Source organism: Taudactylus pleione, unplaced genomic scaffold (genome assembly GCF_031769625.1).
Source record: "Taudactylus pleione unplaced genomic scaffold, aTauple2 ptg000229l, whole genome shotgun sequence".
Taxonomy (NCBI): domain Eukaryota; kingdom Metazoa; phylum Chordata; class Amphibia; order Anura; family Myobatrachidae; genus Taudactylus; species Taudactylus pleione.
The window spans coordinates 405,794-424,556 of record NW_028284631.1 but is presented as its reverse complement, the minus strand read 5'-3'; positions in this window follow the sequence as shown (position 1 = coordinate 424,556).

Here is an 18,763-nt window from a genome sequence, read left to right as displayed (position 1 = left end):
GAGAGAGAACATAATCTAGGCGGGAAAAGGAAGGAATTACAGAGTGACTTTCAGGTCCAAGTGACATGAGGGAAGCAGAAAGAGCCCAATGACCGCTATGGAGTAATTCTCTTATCTAATGCTGCTGACAGTAATGCACGCTATCATGGAACACTTTCAAAAATGACTTATGTGCTACAAGCTTGTGCTACTTTTACCCAAGTACAAGCGGATAGAGGGCCTAATTCAGAGGTGGATAACGCAGCAGCGACTGCAGATTTTTACCCAGCACAAATGTGCCTTTATACTTTGGCCGCAGCGGACGGTATTTGCATAGAGGCACCCCCGGCTGCGGCGCTAATGCATACAAAGACGCAGCATCGGTCTCACCATCGGACATTGTACCAGCCCTATAGTGGAGCAGAATGTCTGTCTGAACATGGGCGCTGAAATTAGTACAACTGCATAAAAAGACGCAGTCGTTGAAAGCAACATGACCACTTTTGGCTAGCTATAACCCCCCTCCTCTCTCCACCGTTACCACCCAGAAAGGCCACTGAAATGTCCTCTATCTGCGTCTAAATTCATTCCGCATCTCCCAGGGGGTAACCAACGGGACACATTCACAGACTTAAAACATTGGAAGCTTGCGTCCAACATGGACACTGCGCCCACCTCTGAATGAGGCCCAGAATCTGATCAGCACAAATTACATATTTCCCAGCTGTACTGACTTAAGGGGGATAGTCCCATGGGTCAGGCTCATATCAGTCCCAATCCCAGACTATTACCGTATATAGAAGGTGTTGCGCTTATAAAAAAAAAAAAACGTATTTACTAATGGTGCATACACACGGTCAGATTTGCTAGATCATCGATATCGTTGAACGATATTAACGATTTCATGAACGTTGAACGATTTCTGACAGTATTTAAATTAATGATATCGTCCAAATCTGTCTGCAAACACAGTCGATTTCAGATATCGTTATCTGACATGTGGGCACGCAAATTGTTCGTCGATGCATGCCAAACATGTCAACGATATGAACGATGTAAACGATTTTTACAAACGTTATTGTTCATATTTTCCAGAAAATCTGACCGTGTGTACCCTCCATAAATCTGAAATGATTTATAGACATGCCTGTATGTATAAACAAATCAATGGATTTATTCCAAATGCAATTGGATATCAATTTCTAATGATCAGAATGCATTCATATCTAATAAAAAGAAATAATAAAAACACAATTAATTGTACAATAATTACCCTATAAAAATATACAATAAAGTATAAAAAAGGTAATGGACTGTGTGGTAAGAGATTATTTTTCACCTCTATTAGAAACTTTATAGATCAAGAGTCCGGATATCTCCTTAAAAACTCCACGGGTCACAAATCCAACATATAATATGCCAATACAATTACAAGCCTCTTTTGATGGAATATCTTAGTTTGTTGCAACAGAGGACTTGTTTAATTGAGTTAACAGTGTCCTTACGTGACAGCCCATGATAATTATTGCATCTCTGGTGTATTATTTTAGAGCTTTACATAGTCCAGCTCCAAAGTGCTGATCGGACTTTAAATTTCACTCTCACCCGCAGGAGTCAGTGGTAAAAGTCTGAAGTACCTTGCTGTTGGTGATTAGAGCAAGTATGATAAATAAATGTCTGTTCACTCCGGACAGGCACAATCCGCAGGCTTCAAGACCACTGAAGCTAGTCCGGCAGTTCTCCTCCTCTCCGTCAACAATCCTTGGCGGACGCAGTGGGTGGTGCGCAGCCAGCGGTGCTTCACAGAACGTGTCCAGCAAAAATAGCATAAAACCACCTGTGGTGTCTTAAGGCTCATACACACTAGACAATGTGCTGTATGAACGATATTGGTGAAAGATTACGGACGACAAAAGACATTGTTAACGACCCGCGGGAGCGCTCATCGTTGGTTGTTCACTGCATTTACACTAAACGATATATCGTTGAACAATATAGTTATCGTTCATAAAAATCATCTAGTGTGTATGCGGCTTTACTCTATTCTTACCCATAATAGTTGAGAGATGTGCCCATGCTAACTAGCACACATTGCATTGGAAACTAAACATTTTAGGGGTGGGGAGGGACTTGTGGGTGGCACTTTGAAAACAGAGTGCACATCCCTGGGGAAATCTCACGTCCCAATCTGCCAATACTACGCCCTTGTGTGACCTGAGCACAGCACTTTACCTCCTCATGCACACTGCCCCAAATTAAATACTTTAAAAAGTTGGGGGGTATGTAGAAGGTGGAGAACAAATATTTTTACATCATGAAACAAGAAAAATATGACAGGCAGCAATGCATAAGGGTCAGGACCCAGAAGCAAATATGTGCCTCTAAGGCCCATGAATATACATATCATCTACATATAAACTACTTACAGAAGTAGACAGTATGACACACAGGCTCATATGACTGCTATAAGATATAGCAGCAACACATAGATTGGCCAAGCACAGTTGATATACATTAAGATTGGGAACCTGCTATGTTACAGGGTATAGATATCGGACGTCAGTAGCAGCCAGATTTACTACCTTTTGCTAATGCTCATTCCAGCAGTCTATGCCAGTATCTGTCCGTCTTCATGCGTGGATGTGGTTCATTTATTCATGCTCACAATGTTGACATTGACCAGGTCGACATCATGTTGACACTGATATAATGTCGACACGATTAGAATGTTGATAAAACATCCCTGGTGGTCTAGCAGTGACTTACCTGGTACGGCAGCTCCAGTGATGTCTTCAAAGTCAGACAGTCAACTTGCACCAAATCCAATGGCACGTGCGGTGATGAGTATGCCTAATCCTTAACCTCCCTCCCGTAGCCTAACCCTAACCTCCCCTCCTGTAGTCGAATTCTAGCCTCGCCTCCCGTAGCCTAACCCTAACCTCCCCTCCTGTAGACTAACCCTCCGCTGCCAGTCTGTGCAGAATGTCGGCATTTCACATGTCAACATATTGAACATGTTGACTTTCGGCACATGCCAACATCATAATTGTCAACATTGTGATGTCAACATTATATTATGAATATAAGTAATAATTACATTATAAATGTTGACAGTTTGACTACATCCCTTCATGCATTTGGTCGCCCTGCCCCCTTTTTTTTCTTCCGCAGCCATTAGCATTGGCACTTACACCCACCCCACACTGAGTGCAAGAGATCCACATGAAACAGGCATTCCATCTCCATCCACACGCCTCAAACACAGAAGTTGGGCTACATGCCAACGACGCTCCCAACACAGATCTGTCCCGTGCGTCTGCACAGTTGCTGCCCAAAAATGCCCATTTCATAGATAGAGAGAAGTGGCCACACACAGAGCAAACGACCACTCTCGTATCATCCGCCAAGATGAGTATGAATGGTGCGGCACATGTGCAGATAATGGCAAAATGTATTCTCTTTTGGACTTGAATCCGACTCAAAATCAGGCCCATTATAGCGATTAGGCCCAGAAGTAATCACCAGAAATGATATTTCATGAACTTTGTACGTATAAAGTAACTGTACTCTATTAACATAAGTGTTTTCATTGTGTAAAATAGTTCTGTTACATCTATCAAAATGGATGCCAGGTACTATGCCCCATGTATGACTCAGGTCCATGCTGCAGAGGGGCTGATGGGTAGAATGAGGTTTGCGAGCACTGAGACCTTTGAAGCCAGCCCAAACCAGGATTGGGGCTGATAACCATCTATGTCCAGATTCACAAATATTTGTTGTATGTTAATACAACGGCATTATAGTAAGGGGTCTATTTACTAAGCAGTGTTAGGAGACAGAGTGAAAAGTGATCAGTAAGTGATAAGCTGCCAGCCAATCAGCTCCCAACTGTCATCTCACAGGCTGTGTTTGAAAAATGACAGTAGGGAGCTGATTGGCTGGCACCTTATCACTTTTCACTCTGTCTCCTAACACTGCTTAGTAAATAGACCCCTTAATGTGCAGATAGCTATAGGACACTTCAAATAGCTCTCTGTAACTATGTGAAAAACTGCCCTGTGCCATTCTGACTAAAGGTGTGTGAGTCACAGCATTCAATAACATTTGGCACTGACAGAGTTAACTGGAAGGTGGGGACTATAAACATCCCTCCATAGCATAAATAGGGATCTCAGCCAACAATGGTTGTTTAATCTTTTGGAGAAATCTATGCAAACTAGATTGGTCCATTCCTTCTAAAGTGATCTCCACACCACCTTTCATATTTCTTATAAGTGAGTTATTCTGTTTTTATTCCTTTTCATTTCTTGAAATTAGTTTGCATATTAATGTATGTGTCCTTTATGTAATTATTTTTTTGTATTTTATGCACCTGAGTAATTTTGTACTCAGATTAAAAACCTTAATCTTAGTATGCTTTCTGAAGTTCTTTCCAGGTACCTACCTATACACTTGTAGGATTGTCACACATGTGGGACATTATTGTTTGAAAATCAATCATTGTGTGACAGTAGAATCTAAGAGCTACTCTTAATTAACCCTTGATGGTGGCAGTTGAATTGTGTTTTTCCCTGACAGCTGTTTCAGATCAGGTATCTGGGGACTGGCTGATCGTGACAAATTGTTAGGCAGCAGTGGGACAGTAATCTTTTATTATACGAACTAAGTAAAATTATTGGTGGATGATTCCTGAGAGAGGATCAACATCATAATTTACCAGAAACCACACTCAATGCCTAATATATTTTGACAAGACACACAAGTGCATATAGTTCCCCCTTCTTGTTTTTCTTTTCTATTTTTATTTGTCAAAAATGAGCTCCAAGATGGCAGCAGAGTATAAGATGATGAAAAAGGATGAGCCTGGTGTGAAGACTGAGGAATTTATGGTTCCAGCAAGGATAGAGATCAACTGATCCAGTTCCTCGTGGGGGTGATCAGAGTCCAGGTGCTGGCAGATGCCACGGATATGTGGGGTACAATCTAATGTGCCCCTCACCAGAATTCATTTAGATCGGGGATCTGGGAGATATCTACGAGCTGTTGGGGTGCTGGACAATCTTCCTGCCTCTGTATTGTTAGGAACTGATTTGGGAAGGATATCTGCATATGTATCCGAGAATGAAGTCATTACTGAAATGTCACACTTATCCCTGTTCCTTCCTTCCCAGGTTTCCCCAGCTGCTCAAGGGAAATGTACAAATGTATGTGATAAGGTTGATTTGTCTGTGGAGAAAAATGTGTTTGGGCGAGAATTTACTGTGATTACCAACCATAATCCTTTGAGCTAGTTGAATAGGTTGTCTGGTGACAATGACAAGCTCTTTAATACAATTTCACTATCCAGCAGTTTAAACTCCGAATTCCTGGAGCCCGCTCCTTTCTGAGGGTTGCGAAGAGGGATCGAAAGAGACCCCTCCACCGGCTCAGCACAGTGTGTCCAGTGGTCGGGAGCTTCTGTGACCTCAGATCATGCATACACACAAGGCCAGACGGGCACCAGTAAGTATCACTGCTACTCTGTTACTGACCGCCCCGCACAGTAACTCGCAGTGAGTTGGATACTTAATCATCGGGGGCCATTAATAGGCCTCTAATAGAAGCTCCCAGATGCATAAAATACCTGTTGCACAGGCATAGGAATGTGCTCTGACCTGTCTGACTTCAGCAGACACAACCCCAACATGCGACTGCACATCCAATCAGTGAAGAATAATGAAAAAGTGGGGAGTACAGACCAGGGACAGAACTATGGGAGACAATGGAGGCGCCTGCCGCCGGGCGCCAGCTCTGAAGGGGCACCTCCTACATTGTCCACAACATATTCACCCCACTTAGGGCTGTAACTATGTACCCAGAGTGTACCGTCACGGCCGCCCAATACATGGCACCCCTTCCCGGCACCTGAGAAGCCACCATACACTAGTGGAGAGCTCCATGTCAGATCATAAGCTGCTGCCTTCATCTATCTATAACCTGTCTGCATGCAAATTGCTACATTACACAGTCAGCGGCTGTGACGGGCGGGGGGAGGCACCAAATTATAACTTGCCTCCGGGAATCTGGGATGAATTTACGCCACTGGTACAGACCTAAAAAGAAGTTGGACCGACATACAGGTAATGCCACAGAAAATGTTATAGTACCTTTTCTTTAAACAATTACTTCTGAGCATTCTCTGCCTGACTTTGATGGATGCTGTTACAAGATCTTAAAAAAATAATCCTTGAGATACCGCAACTCCTTTTGACTCCGGACGCCTCCTGTACCTGGTAAAAAGAATCCGCTGATTTTTTTAACTTTAAACATTGCATAGACATAGATTATTCACCCAGTATGTGCCTGCGTCATGTAAACAAGGTATACTCATTTTTTTTTAACAATTACTGATATTATGAGCAACTAACTGTAGACATGGAATTTTCTCTATTTTTATTGTTAAAATCTGCAATGATATATTGGATATATGTGATGCTTTAATAACAAGATTTTTAAGCATGTACATCTGAAGTTCTGTCCAATAATTTCTCTTAGGGACCATAGCCTTTCCATTCAGTCAAATAAATCTTTCATGAGGCATCCAAAATATGTTTAACCTCAAACTCTTGTTTATGATTAATTACAAGTGATTTGTGGAATTGGAACAAACTCGGGGAGGGGGATAGGGCCACAGAGGACATGAGGCCAGAGAGACACAGGGGATGTGAGGCAAGAGAGACATAGGGGGATAAGGCCAGAGACATAGGGAGAATGAGGCCAGAGACACACAAGCGGTTTGAGACACACAGAGGGAACGTACTTGAGAGACACAGGGGGATGAGGCTGAAGAGACAAAGGGGGATGATGCGGGAGAGGCACAGGGGGGATGAGGTGGGAGATATGGGAATAATTGGGCTGGAAAGACACGGGGATTAGGGAATGAGGTTGGAGAGACACAGGGGGGATGGATAATGCTGGACAGGGGAATTGATGTGACTGGAGAGACAGGGGGGTTGAGGCTGGAGAGACACAGGGGGATTGAGGTGGGAGAGACTGAAATAAGACACAGGAGGGATGGAAGGAACTGGAGATCTACAGGGGATGGAGCTGGACAGAAACAGGGGGCTGAATGGGTTTAGAGAGACAAAGGGGGGGGATGAGGCTGTAGAGACACAGGGGGCATTGTAAGTAAAACAAAATTTCCAGATGGTCGCAAAGTCCTTTAAATTCAGAACCTGGTAAAAAAAAGCCATTACAGAACCAAAGAGCCAACAATGAATGTACCTTGAAATACATTAAAAGTCCAATTTTCTTTAAATAAACCAATTACTATATATCTCCTTCTGTTTTGTAGATGTGTCCTTACACTGTGGCTTCATTTGGGCCAAATAGCCTCTTTCGGTGTGCTAAATCCCAGGTGCCGAGCGTCTTTCTTGCTCAAAATGTGCATCTTATTTTCATAACTAAAACAACTGGGAGCGACAAAAGTACATTGCTAGATTGCACTGATCAATTTGATTTGCGACATTTGTACATCTGTGTGCAACCGAGTCTGAATCTGTGTAGAAAAGTCTACAATGCGTGTTGCCGCGGCTTTTCCTCACACCAAGTTCTATTGTGCTTAATCTGCAACATTGTTGTGTGTAAAACCAATTCCTGTCCAGATAATGTTGCAGCCCAGCGTCTTTAGTTTGCAGCTGAGCCCGCTGTTTGCTAGTTTAGTCAGTGCCTCCAGTCTATGCAGACATTAGCAGCATCATTTGTTGGTGTCAGCAACTTATGAAAGGCAAAGTGAAGATGTGAGGTGATGACACCAGCTCTAGAAATCCTCTCTATTGTTAAAATGGAGCATTTTTGTAGAATCTGGAGCTATGACACCTAACTGGCCCAGTGACTTTTTTTGTTATACAAAAAAAGATTTTCCATTGCCACAATTAGCAGAGATACAAAATTTGTCTTTTCGATGCGATTTGATATATAGGCTCCTTACACTCTAATTTGTCTTCTATTTTGCCAGCACTAATAAATCAAATGTAAACACAGGATGTAAAGCTGGCCATACAAGTGACAAAATTGCAAAGTGTATCATTATACTATAAACTTACTATATATACAACACCTTAAAAAAAAAAAAAAGACTGTTATTCTGTGATTTATCTCTTATGTAAAACCATTAAATTATTATTCTCCTTTTTCCCTACATTAAGGTCAGAGGTGCAATATAATGGAAAATCAGCAAATTAAAAATTATGGTTAAAAAAAAAAAAAAAGTTTTGTTCAGAAAAAAAAGGAGAATACAATAACACAGACATCATATTGTTAAAGATAAAAAAAACATCGATAAAATTGAGGTCATATCCACAACTAATTAAACAGAGATATTCACCCTGAATTTTCATATCAGTTTTAAATGAATAAAAAGAAAAAGAAAAAGAGAAAAAAAAAGAAAACAGAAACAGGGTGCGGGGGACTTGGCCAAAGTACACCTTGCAGCATGTAAAATTTGCAGAACCAATTTATTTGAGCGGGAATTCAGCTCAGATACAGGAAGCCCCAATAGTACAGTCCATGGGCCTAAAGGGACCAAGACATGAAATATATTGTTTATTAAGGATTTTATCTCTGACCAGTAATGAATAATTTTGGGATACGACCACCAAATATGTATAAAATCACCCCGCTGACCACAACTCTGCCAGCACAGTGGAGAAGAGGATGGGAAAATCTTACACAATCTAGTGGGAACCAAGTACCATCACGTATAGATTTTATAAGCGTTTTCTTTTATCAGGTTGGAAATGGAAGATTTTGCCACATTACTTCTAATAATTTCCCATGAGTCCTCACTAGGCAGAGGACCCAAATTGGATTCCCACGCCACTTCATGGGAAAGTGTATCTGCAGAAACTGAGGAACAGAGTAGGCGATATAAAATAGAAATTATATCCTGTCTCGTAGGTGTATATTAACAAAGCCTCTCAAAAGGCGTAAATGGTCTACAAATAGAATCCTTAGGGAGAAAATTAAGAAATTATCTAATTTGGAAGTGTTCATAGAGAAGTGGGTGAGAAATTTGATATTTTTGTACCAAATCCTCAATGAATACCAGGTAGTGCTCTGTATAAAATCATACAGAAATCTAGGACGAGATGGTAAATTAAACCACGAATGTGACCGATTGGTATATAAACCAGGAAGAAAATCTGGGTTATCCCAAATGGGAGTCAGGGGGGATGGATAGGATGTAAGGTCAAATCGCCTAGTGCATAAAAGCCATATAGAACGAGTCAGTTTAGTAGTCGGTCCAAGCCCCTGAGCACTCCATTTAGGAATAGAGGGAGTGAGAATGGAGGACAGCGAATACAATGAGGATTCAGAAGTATCAATTTGTACCCACAGTAATTTGCTTGTAGGTGTAAACCATGTGAGTGCTTGACCTAAATGAGTAGCGAAACAATATTTTTGTATATCAGGGAGACCACGTCCACCTTCCAGGGAGCTCCTTATAAGAGTAGAGAATTTCAATCTCGGCGGTTTACCTAACCAGACAAAGTTAATTATTGTCCCTTGTACCCAACTCAAAACCTCACTAGGAATTCTTGGTATAGTCTGCATAAAATAAAGAATTCTGGGCAACACATTCATTTTAACTGCAGTCATCCTGCCAAACCAAGAAATTATCTGTCCCCTCCAAGTTTTAAAGTCAGATTCCACATTAGCAAAGAGAGATGGGAAATTTTCCTTGTATAGAGAACTATAAGAACTAGTGATATATATCCCAAGATATTTTATCTTTTTGGAACACCAAGCAAATTGAAAATTGTGCTCTAATTGATTATGGGTGTCTGAAGATACCTGTAATGGGAGGGCCTCTAATTTAGAATAATTAATTTGGTATCCAGCAGGGGTAGAATAAGAAGATAAAGTTTGAAAAAGGATGGGGACAGAGATGTGAGGGGAGGAAAGTGTAAGTAATACGTCGTCCACAAAGAGTGACATTTTACATTCCCTCACACCAACTTGAATACCTTTAATATCAGGGGAATACCGTATTAAATAAGCAAGAGGTTCTATAGTTAAGGCAAAGATTAAAGGGGAGAGGAGACAGCCCTGCCTGGTGTCATTACTAATTTCAAAGAGATCAGTGTCCCTTCCATTCACCCAGACCCTCGCTGTCGGTTTAGAATACAAAATCCATATACCCCTCAAAAGTTCCCTCCCAAACCAAAACTCAGAAGAGTAGAAAACATAAAAGCCCATAATATTTTATCAAATGCCTTCTCAGCATCGAATGAAAGAAGCAGAGATGGCATCTTTCTTTTATTTATAATATGTATAAGATCTAGTGTTCTCCTTGTATTATCCTGGGCTTGTTGGCCTGGGATGAAACCCACCTGATCAGGGTGGACAAGCAGTGGTAGTACCTCACTATCAAATCCCTTTCTTGGTGATATTGGGGAAACCACCAGTGTCTAGGGCTGCAATAGTAACTCACCACTACACTACCAGTTTTAAGGCGCGCACTTACACCACTTCATCCATATATCTAGTACCTCACTAAGCCTAGCTGCTAGAAATTTGGAGAACACCTTAATATCACTATTGAGAAGGGATATCGTCCTATAACTTGAGCAAACATTGGGATCTTTCCCAGGTTTGTGTATAACAACAATTCTAGCTTCTAATGTACGAGAAGATAGAGTCTCACCCTTAAGAAACCCATTGAAAAGTCTGCATAAATGGGGTAATAAAACAGATTTAAATTTCTTATAATATAGTAGGGAGAAGCCTTCTGGACCAGGGGCTTTACCAGATTTTTGAGATTTTAATGTCTCCTCCAACTCTTCTAAAGAGATATCTGAGCTCAATTGAGCAATCTTAGAACGACTTAATTTAGGAAGATGACACTTTGCTAGAGTTGTGGTTAGAGTTATACAAATTTTGATAAAAGGTTTCAAATTCCTTCACTATCCTTCCGGGGTCATGTGTTAGCTCACCCACTCTGGTTTTTATCGCCCAAATATTTTTAGATGAAACTAAATAGTTAGCGTTTATCGGCTTTATCTCCCTTTTCATAATACCTCTGATTTAAACGACGGAGGCAGAGTTTTGTCTTATGAGACAATAACATATTAAGTTCTCCTCGAATTTTAATGAGCTGATCTAGGTCAGATTGAATATGAGTAGATTTATGCTTTAATTCTAGTTGGTGTAGCTTTGTAGTTAAATCTAAGATGGCTTGGGTACGTTGTCGTTTAATTCTAGAAGCCAATTGAATAAAATGGCCATGAAGAACAGCTTTGTGGGCTTCCCACAAGTCATATATTTGATATCGGGGGTCTGATTTATAGAAAAATAATCTTTGAGTACTTGGGAAATCTGCACTAAAAAACCTCTTTATTTTGTAGAAGAGAATCATTTAGGCAACAGGAGGGAGGTAGAGAAATAGGAAAAAGACAAGACAAAGTAGAAGAAACTGGGGCTTGGTCAGACCTTGTAATGGAGAGTATATTAACCACATTAATATGAGGAGTCATGGCTTGACCAACAAATATCATATCAATTCTGGTATATAATTTATGCATTTGGGAGAAAAATGTATAATCTTTAGCAAGAGGGTCCTGCACCCTCCAGGTGTCAAACAATAAGTGGTTTTTAAGAAGGGATAGTAGGGCTTTAGAATTATGTTTGGGACCTGTCATATTTTTGATGAAGAAGTGTATTAAAATCCCCTGCTAAAATAACCTCCCCCTTAGGGTAATGAGAAATTTTTGAGTCTAAAGAAGCAAAAAAAGAAAATTGATTTACATTCGGGGCATAATCGTTCACCAATGTAACCAATATATTATTTAACATACCCACTATAATAATAAACCTATACCTCCTATCTCTAAACACCGTTTCCGGTTCCAATTGTAAATGACTAGCAATCAAAACCACAACTCCCCTTTTTTTTTGTGAAAGATCACAGGCATGAAATACAACAGGATACCTTGAGGAACAGAGTTCAGGGTGGGAGGAACCACGGAAATGCGTTTCCTAGAGAAAAATCAAATCACCGGACATTTGCTTTAAGTCAAAAAATAACTTGGTCTGCTTTTGTGGGCTATTTAAACTCTTAAGATTGTAAATTACAAATTGAATTGACATTTATAATAATACTTTATCAAATATAGCAAAAAATGCCCCCCCCCCCCAAAAAAAACGGAACAGAGTCAACATTAAGAGAAAAAAAAAAGGAATAAAACAAAATAAAATAGTACATAAAAAGAAAAATTAAGACTCGTAAACTCCAAGAGGGAAGAGTCAAACATTCTGAGCACCTAGAAGATGAAAGGTAGAAGAAAAAAATCCCACCTAAGCTCAGAAAAGGTCATATTGACCCGCAGGGGTAAGACACTGACCTCACACCAACAGATATCACTGAAAAAAGAAAAAAGAACCCTGCTCAATACAAATCACAAATACTGAGATTATCAGACATACAGAAGCGTAACATAAAAATCAAAAACTGAGGTCACACTGCTAACATGACCAGAGAATAATACATAAATATAAAAAGAAAAACATTTATCCTAAATTTTATATAAAATATCTATAGAAACAAGAAACCCTAAACCTGCAAAAGCGTAAATACTTCACACCAACATTCACTTACTAAATAAGACATCAAAGTAGTATTACTTGGTAATAGCAACTCAGGAAAAGTTACCAAAAAATTGGTATAGCTCCAACCAGGATGAGTGGGGAACTAAACTCAAGGTGGATTGCGGGAAGATGTAGATGTAGAAGGCACCGTTGACCAAACGTGCTTTGTAGCCCGTGGAGGTAAGGGAGAGCCAGAAGACTGCTTGTTAGCTGGACTCATTTGAGATGTCAGAGCAGTCGCAGCACCAGGATGAGACAGGTTTAGCTTTGTCAGCAAACGTAGAGCATCTTCTTTGGATTTAGCGGATAGTTGTCTCCCATCTGACGTAACAATCAGAGAGAAAGGAAAACCCCATCTATACTTAATATGATTGTCCCGAAGAACCTGAGTATAGTCTCGAAAATCAAAGCGCCTTTTTAAGTGTCATGGGGGAAAGATCTTGGAAGACCATTAGGTGATATGAGTCGAAGACACAATTGTCCTGTTCTCATGCTGCGACCAGTAGCCTCTCCTTCGTCTTTAAGTAATGGCAACGTAACACCACATCCAGTGGAGGAGCAGATTGTGCCGACTTTGCCCACAACGTGCGATGCACTCTGTCCAAGAGGAACAGATCCACTGGAGTGGCGTGTAGCAGGTGTTGAAAGAAGCGAATGAGGAAGTTTTCCAATTTGGCCAGTTCAATGGATTCAGGGACATTCTTGATTCACACGTTGTTCCGTCAAGCTCTATTCTCGATATCCTCCTGTTGATCTTGAAGTAAGTGAATGTCATCCTGCATAGCGGACAAAGAATGCTACACCTCCTGTTGGAATTGGATTACTTCATCCATTTTATGTTCCATCTCATCAGTGCGAGTTCCAAGCTCTGAGACCTCTGCTTTGAGACCAGAAACCGCTTTTTGAATTTCAGAGTGGAATGCATTTTTAAGTGATTCCATTTCAGAAAGAATGGAGGTGATACTATCCCTCATAGAGGCTGCCAGAGGGTCTGACTCATCTTCCGGTTCTGAAATATGAGCAGAGATGGAGGGAGCCACAGACTAATGAGATGGGGTCTGCATTTTATTTATAAAGGAGGTAAGACCAGCAGGGGGAGCAGACCTGCGAGGTTTAGGCATAATGGAAAGACTACAAACTTAGGATTGGGTCATGAAGCAGTGTGAAATATCCAGAGTCAATAATATAGCATCCTTATATAGAGTAACTGTGCACTCAGATTCAGAGCAGGATTCCTGTATTCAGAGAGACTACATTTACACAGAGACAGTTGTGAGGAATAGGAGAAACATGGATGCAGGTGTAGCCCAGATTATGGGAGTCCTCCCGTTCATATATAGATACTGTGCCTCATAAATCCACTGGATTGTATCAGCCACAATATATAATATAAGTGAAGATAGTGTTAGGCAATGTGTCATCACAGTGGCGAATAGTAACTGCATCAAATTCCGAAAATTCATAATTTTCGGAATTTGATGAATACCACAATTTCCACATCCCCATACTAATGTATGGGGAGTGTGGAAATTAACGCAGGGGAACTTAGCAAGTGGCTACATGAATACCAAAATAATGTTATTTAAGGAAAATGTCCTTAAAAACGTTATTTTAGTGTTGATGAATAGGCCCCTATGTATCAAAGCTTGATGAGAGATAAAATTGTGAGAGAAAAAATACTAACCAATCAGCTCCTAATTGTCATTTTTCAAACACAGCCTATAAAATGTAAGTTAGAAGCTGATTGGTTGGTGATTTATATCTCACAATTTTCTTTCTCATCAAGCTATGATACATAGGCCCTTTAGACTGGCACTGGTGCAGAATTACTTATCTATCACATTGGACCAAACCGTGTACACAAACATACCACAGAGCAGCATATGTTATGCACTGTACATGGCAAAAGTAATTCTATAAATAGTATGCATTTAGCACGTCATTACAGCAACATTCATTAAATAATGACATTATACAGTACCTGTAACCTGACAAGAATGTTTATTTAGAAAGAGTGATTTGCAACAAGTGTGCTATGGTAAAATGTATATATGGAAATATGCAGAGTGCATCAGATAGCAAAGGAAATACAGTGTATATCAGATAAATGCCTCTCTATAAATATATATGGTAATCTCACCCAATGTAGAGAATTTGAAAACATAGAGCTAATATACTTCCAGGGCCCTGGTATTGGAATGCAGGGCTGTAGAGAGCCGGCCCGGGGGAAAGAGGGGTGTGGCCTAATCACGGGAGGCTTGGCCACGCCGAGTGGCCCTTACAAGAAAAAGAAAACTCGTGCTGGGGAGCGCAGACAGCCCCTGATACTGGGGCCTACCCCCAAAAAATATGTAACCAAAGAGTATGTGTGCGGCACAGCACCGGCTCCAGGGGATGAGGGGTGGTCCAGGAACCCACCTATAACAATTCTTTCCTCTGCTCACTAATGTTGCAGCCGAATCTGGATAGCAGCACAAACGCATATCGGCCACTGGAAGAGAGGAGACTGATTCTTTTAGCTACACAGACGGAGCCGTAATGGTAGTGGGCAGCAGGGCCGTAACTAGCAGCAGTGCAGCCGGGCCTTGCGGTGTACAGTGCTGAAAAAAAAGGCTGGCCTGCAGGGGGGTGGGTGCGGTGTGAGGTGGTGAAAAAATAAGGCTGGGCAGCAGGACTCAGGACAGGCACTGGACTTAATGACTGGGGGGAGTGAGGTGGTGAACAAAAAGGCTGGGCAGCAGGACAGACACTGGATTTAACGATTGGGGAGGGGGGGGGGGAGTGAAGTGGTAAAAAAAAAGGCTTGTTTGTCTTCTGTAGGTTTGTGTCAGATGTTGGGGTGCGGGGTGCCAGGAATGGGGGGGGGGCAAAGCATATTCTTGCACCTGGGCCCACCACTCTCTAGTTCTGGTGGGCAGAGAGAAGAATTTTTCAGAAAGGGGCGGTGTTTAACCGGAGCCCTACTGTGCCCCTCCAGCAGGCTCAAGCTAGGGTAAGTAGTACCCGCTCCCCTACCCTTTTGGCGCCCCTGTGTACCTCCATATAAATTCACAGACCATCGAAGGTCCCAGTCTTACACAACTGTATAGCTCTTGTAGACATGACCATGGCTCATGAATTATTTGTGTGAGCGAGAGCAGGGAGGCAGTACATAAATCCATACCTCCCAACTTTTCTACTCCTCGAAGCACCCAAAAAGGGGGCGGGGCTTTGGAAGAAGGGGCGGAGCCTTGCAGCAACTCCCGTTTGTGTCATTATAGGGGGCGTGCCAGCTGGGCAGCCCCCAGGCTCTCCCCTACACAGGTGAACATCTTCTGCAATCTGCACACCCGTTGTTCTGCTATGCAGAGCAGCGGTATGTGCTCTACCCAACTCCCCCCACCGCGGGACACTGTGGCCCGCGAGGCAATCCCAGAATAATGGGACTGTCTTGCTGAATGCGGGACAGTTGGGAGGTATGCATAAATCCCATCCGATATGGTCTATCTAGCTACCAATCTCTATTAGTACTTTTAGATTATTGCAAGTAATGATTGACATATGTTGTACATACAGTATATTATTAATAAGGCGCCATTCATGCAATATGCAAAATAAATGTAGAATTTGGGCTCAATCACCATCCACGTGGATAGGAACCTGGCTTATGGCCGCTCCACACCAATTATAATGCAGTCCCGTACAGCACCCTTCCTTCCTCTTTAGTTTGCATCTATAATGTCTCCAAGTAAGATGCAACTCACACAGGCAAATTAGAGCTTAATATAGACTATTAATACAAAAAAATGTTATGACTCATTTCTAAATACACATGGGGCAATAGTCACTTTAGCTGTAAAGATGTGCAGTTTGCCTTTTCTCTCAGTTTGGCATGTCACATGGCTGGCACACCTCACTCGCACCATTATTTCCTCGCCCCCACCAGCAGCAGCACTGAGCTGGCACTGCTCTTGTGGGTATGACAAGTGTATATGCTGTAATGTTTATATGGTTTGCTTGTATCCTTCTATATTCTGTATTGTCATTGTAAATCTTTATTTCCTGTTATATTTGCACACTATTTATATATGCATATTGTAATGTGCCGTGGACCCATATAAATATAGGACAATAGTGGAGCATCCTGATCCAAATCAGTGAGGGCACGTCATAAATCTTGCATACACTTTTTTTTTACAAAACTTTTCACCTTTGCAGCAATAGTGTGTTTTGTAACGGCATAGTAAATTCCACCAATAGCTAAAATGGTGACGCAGAAACAATATTAATCATAAGTCTCCTGTTTGTATTATCTTTTGCAAAATTTCCCGTTTTGGCTATTTGCGAATCTGTGTATTATAGAAATGCAGCAGACTCAGACTCCCTCTTTATTTATATCTTGCTGGCTTGCGGCTATATCTTAAGGAACACAGCTGCTGTCATGGAAAATGTGAGCTGTTTAGAACACAAAAGAACAGACAAGAGGCAGCTAGAACAATACACACGTCTTCTTATCCTGCTTATTTTAATGTGCCATCAGACTGATATTAGAAGTATATACAGTATATACCTGGCACTGATCAATCACAAATATGTCATTTCCTATCAAGAGATCTTTACTGTTAATATTACAATGATGGAGAGAATCTAGCACCTGTCTGACATTCTTCCGACTTAGGGCAGTATTCAATTAGTTTCGCATCGGCGAAAAAGTTCCGCTTACCCGACTTTTCGCCTACATTGCTTGTTTTGGACGCGAAAACTTATCCTGCGCATCCCCGTTTTGTGCCGTATGCAATTACTAAACAGGCGAAAACGGCAAGTGGCGAATGCAGAACAGGCGGAAAGTACTGTCAGAATAGGGGAAATCAGTCTGTACCCCAAAAAAAGATGCACTATCATTGGGGATCAATGTAGAAGTGTTCTAATAGCCCTAATAAAACGATTTGAGGTAAGTTGTTTAAAATCCTTGTTATTAGCGTCCTTGTAATAGTGGTGAAGAATGGCATTAAGCAGTATTTTTTTGTGAAAATAAGTAGTCTTCAAATTTGGGGTACTTGAAAATGGGTGTCTCTAAAGTGAAGTTTTAGAAAAGTGAAATTCCTCCGTCATACAAGGACCTGCAATCCCCAAAACACTTGGGCCCTGATTCAGAGCCGCTCGCAAGCGACCCGATGTTTATGATCTGCGCATTCGCCGCGTCCGGATGAGCGCGAGCCCCGCTGAGCGACTGAAGTTCAGTCTCTACGGGGCTTGCAACAAGACGGGGCGGCTGTCAATGGTGAGTGACAGCTCGCCCCATTTGTGGGCGGGTAGGAGGGGTAGCTGGACAAACACAGGCGTTCCCTTAGGAACGCCTGCCATTTGAAGGGAGGTATTACTGACATCACTACTGATGTCAGTAGTGGACTTCCTGCTCTATTAGAGCAGAAAGTCCACTTGGCCTTGCAGCAGCCTAGACCCTACTGTAGGGTCTCGTCGCAAGGCCGATGGTCGCGATTATCGCGATAGTCTCCTGGCCGCTTGCACAAGCTGTGGATGGTCTCCCACAGATTTGCGAGCGGCCGGAGATCCAAAAAAAAACCCGCCCACAAACCCAGCAAGCGGCTTCGAGCCGGTCTGAATCAGGGCCTTGGGCCCTTCTTATAGCACCCCCCGAAGCTTATGTCGCTAGTTTTTGAAGTTGTCCCCCCACTTTAGTCATTTTCGCTCCAAATTTCAAAGGCGTTTTTTGGGGGGTTCTGGGAATTTTTTATTTATTTTTTGGGGGCTGAATTGTCCTTTGGGGGGTGTACCAAGGATTCTCAGAGGTTTCTGCACCCCAAAATATAGATTTTACACTTTTTTTCTCCTATTTCAGTGCATTGACTTTTCGCATAGGTGAAAACGGAATGGAATTGAGTACGAAGATAAATTTTCAGGCAAAATTTTTGCAAAAAAATGGGCGAAAACAGCTTTTCGCACTTAATTGAATATGGCCCTAAGTTTGCAAGAACCGGATTGTGACCACCCTTAATTGCCACTTTTGTGCAGTATATATTGTGGGTGAGGGGGTATAGATAGTATCTAAGGTAGTGTATACAGTACAAAGTGTATGCTAGTGACAGAAATGCAAAACAAAGCATCCTAGTGACCTCAGGGCCTGATTCAGACCCGCTCGCTAAGATGCATTCTCTGG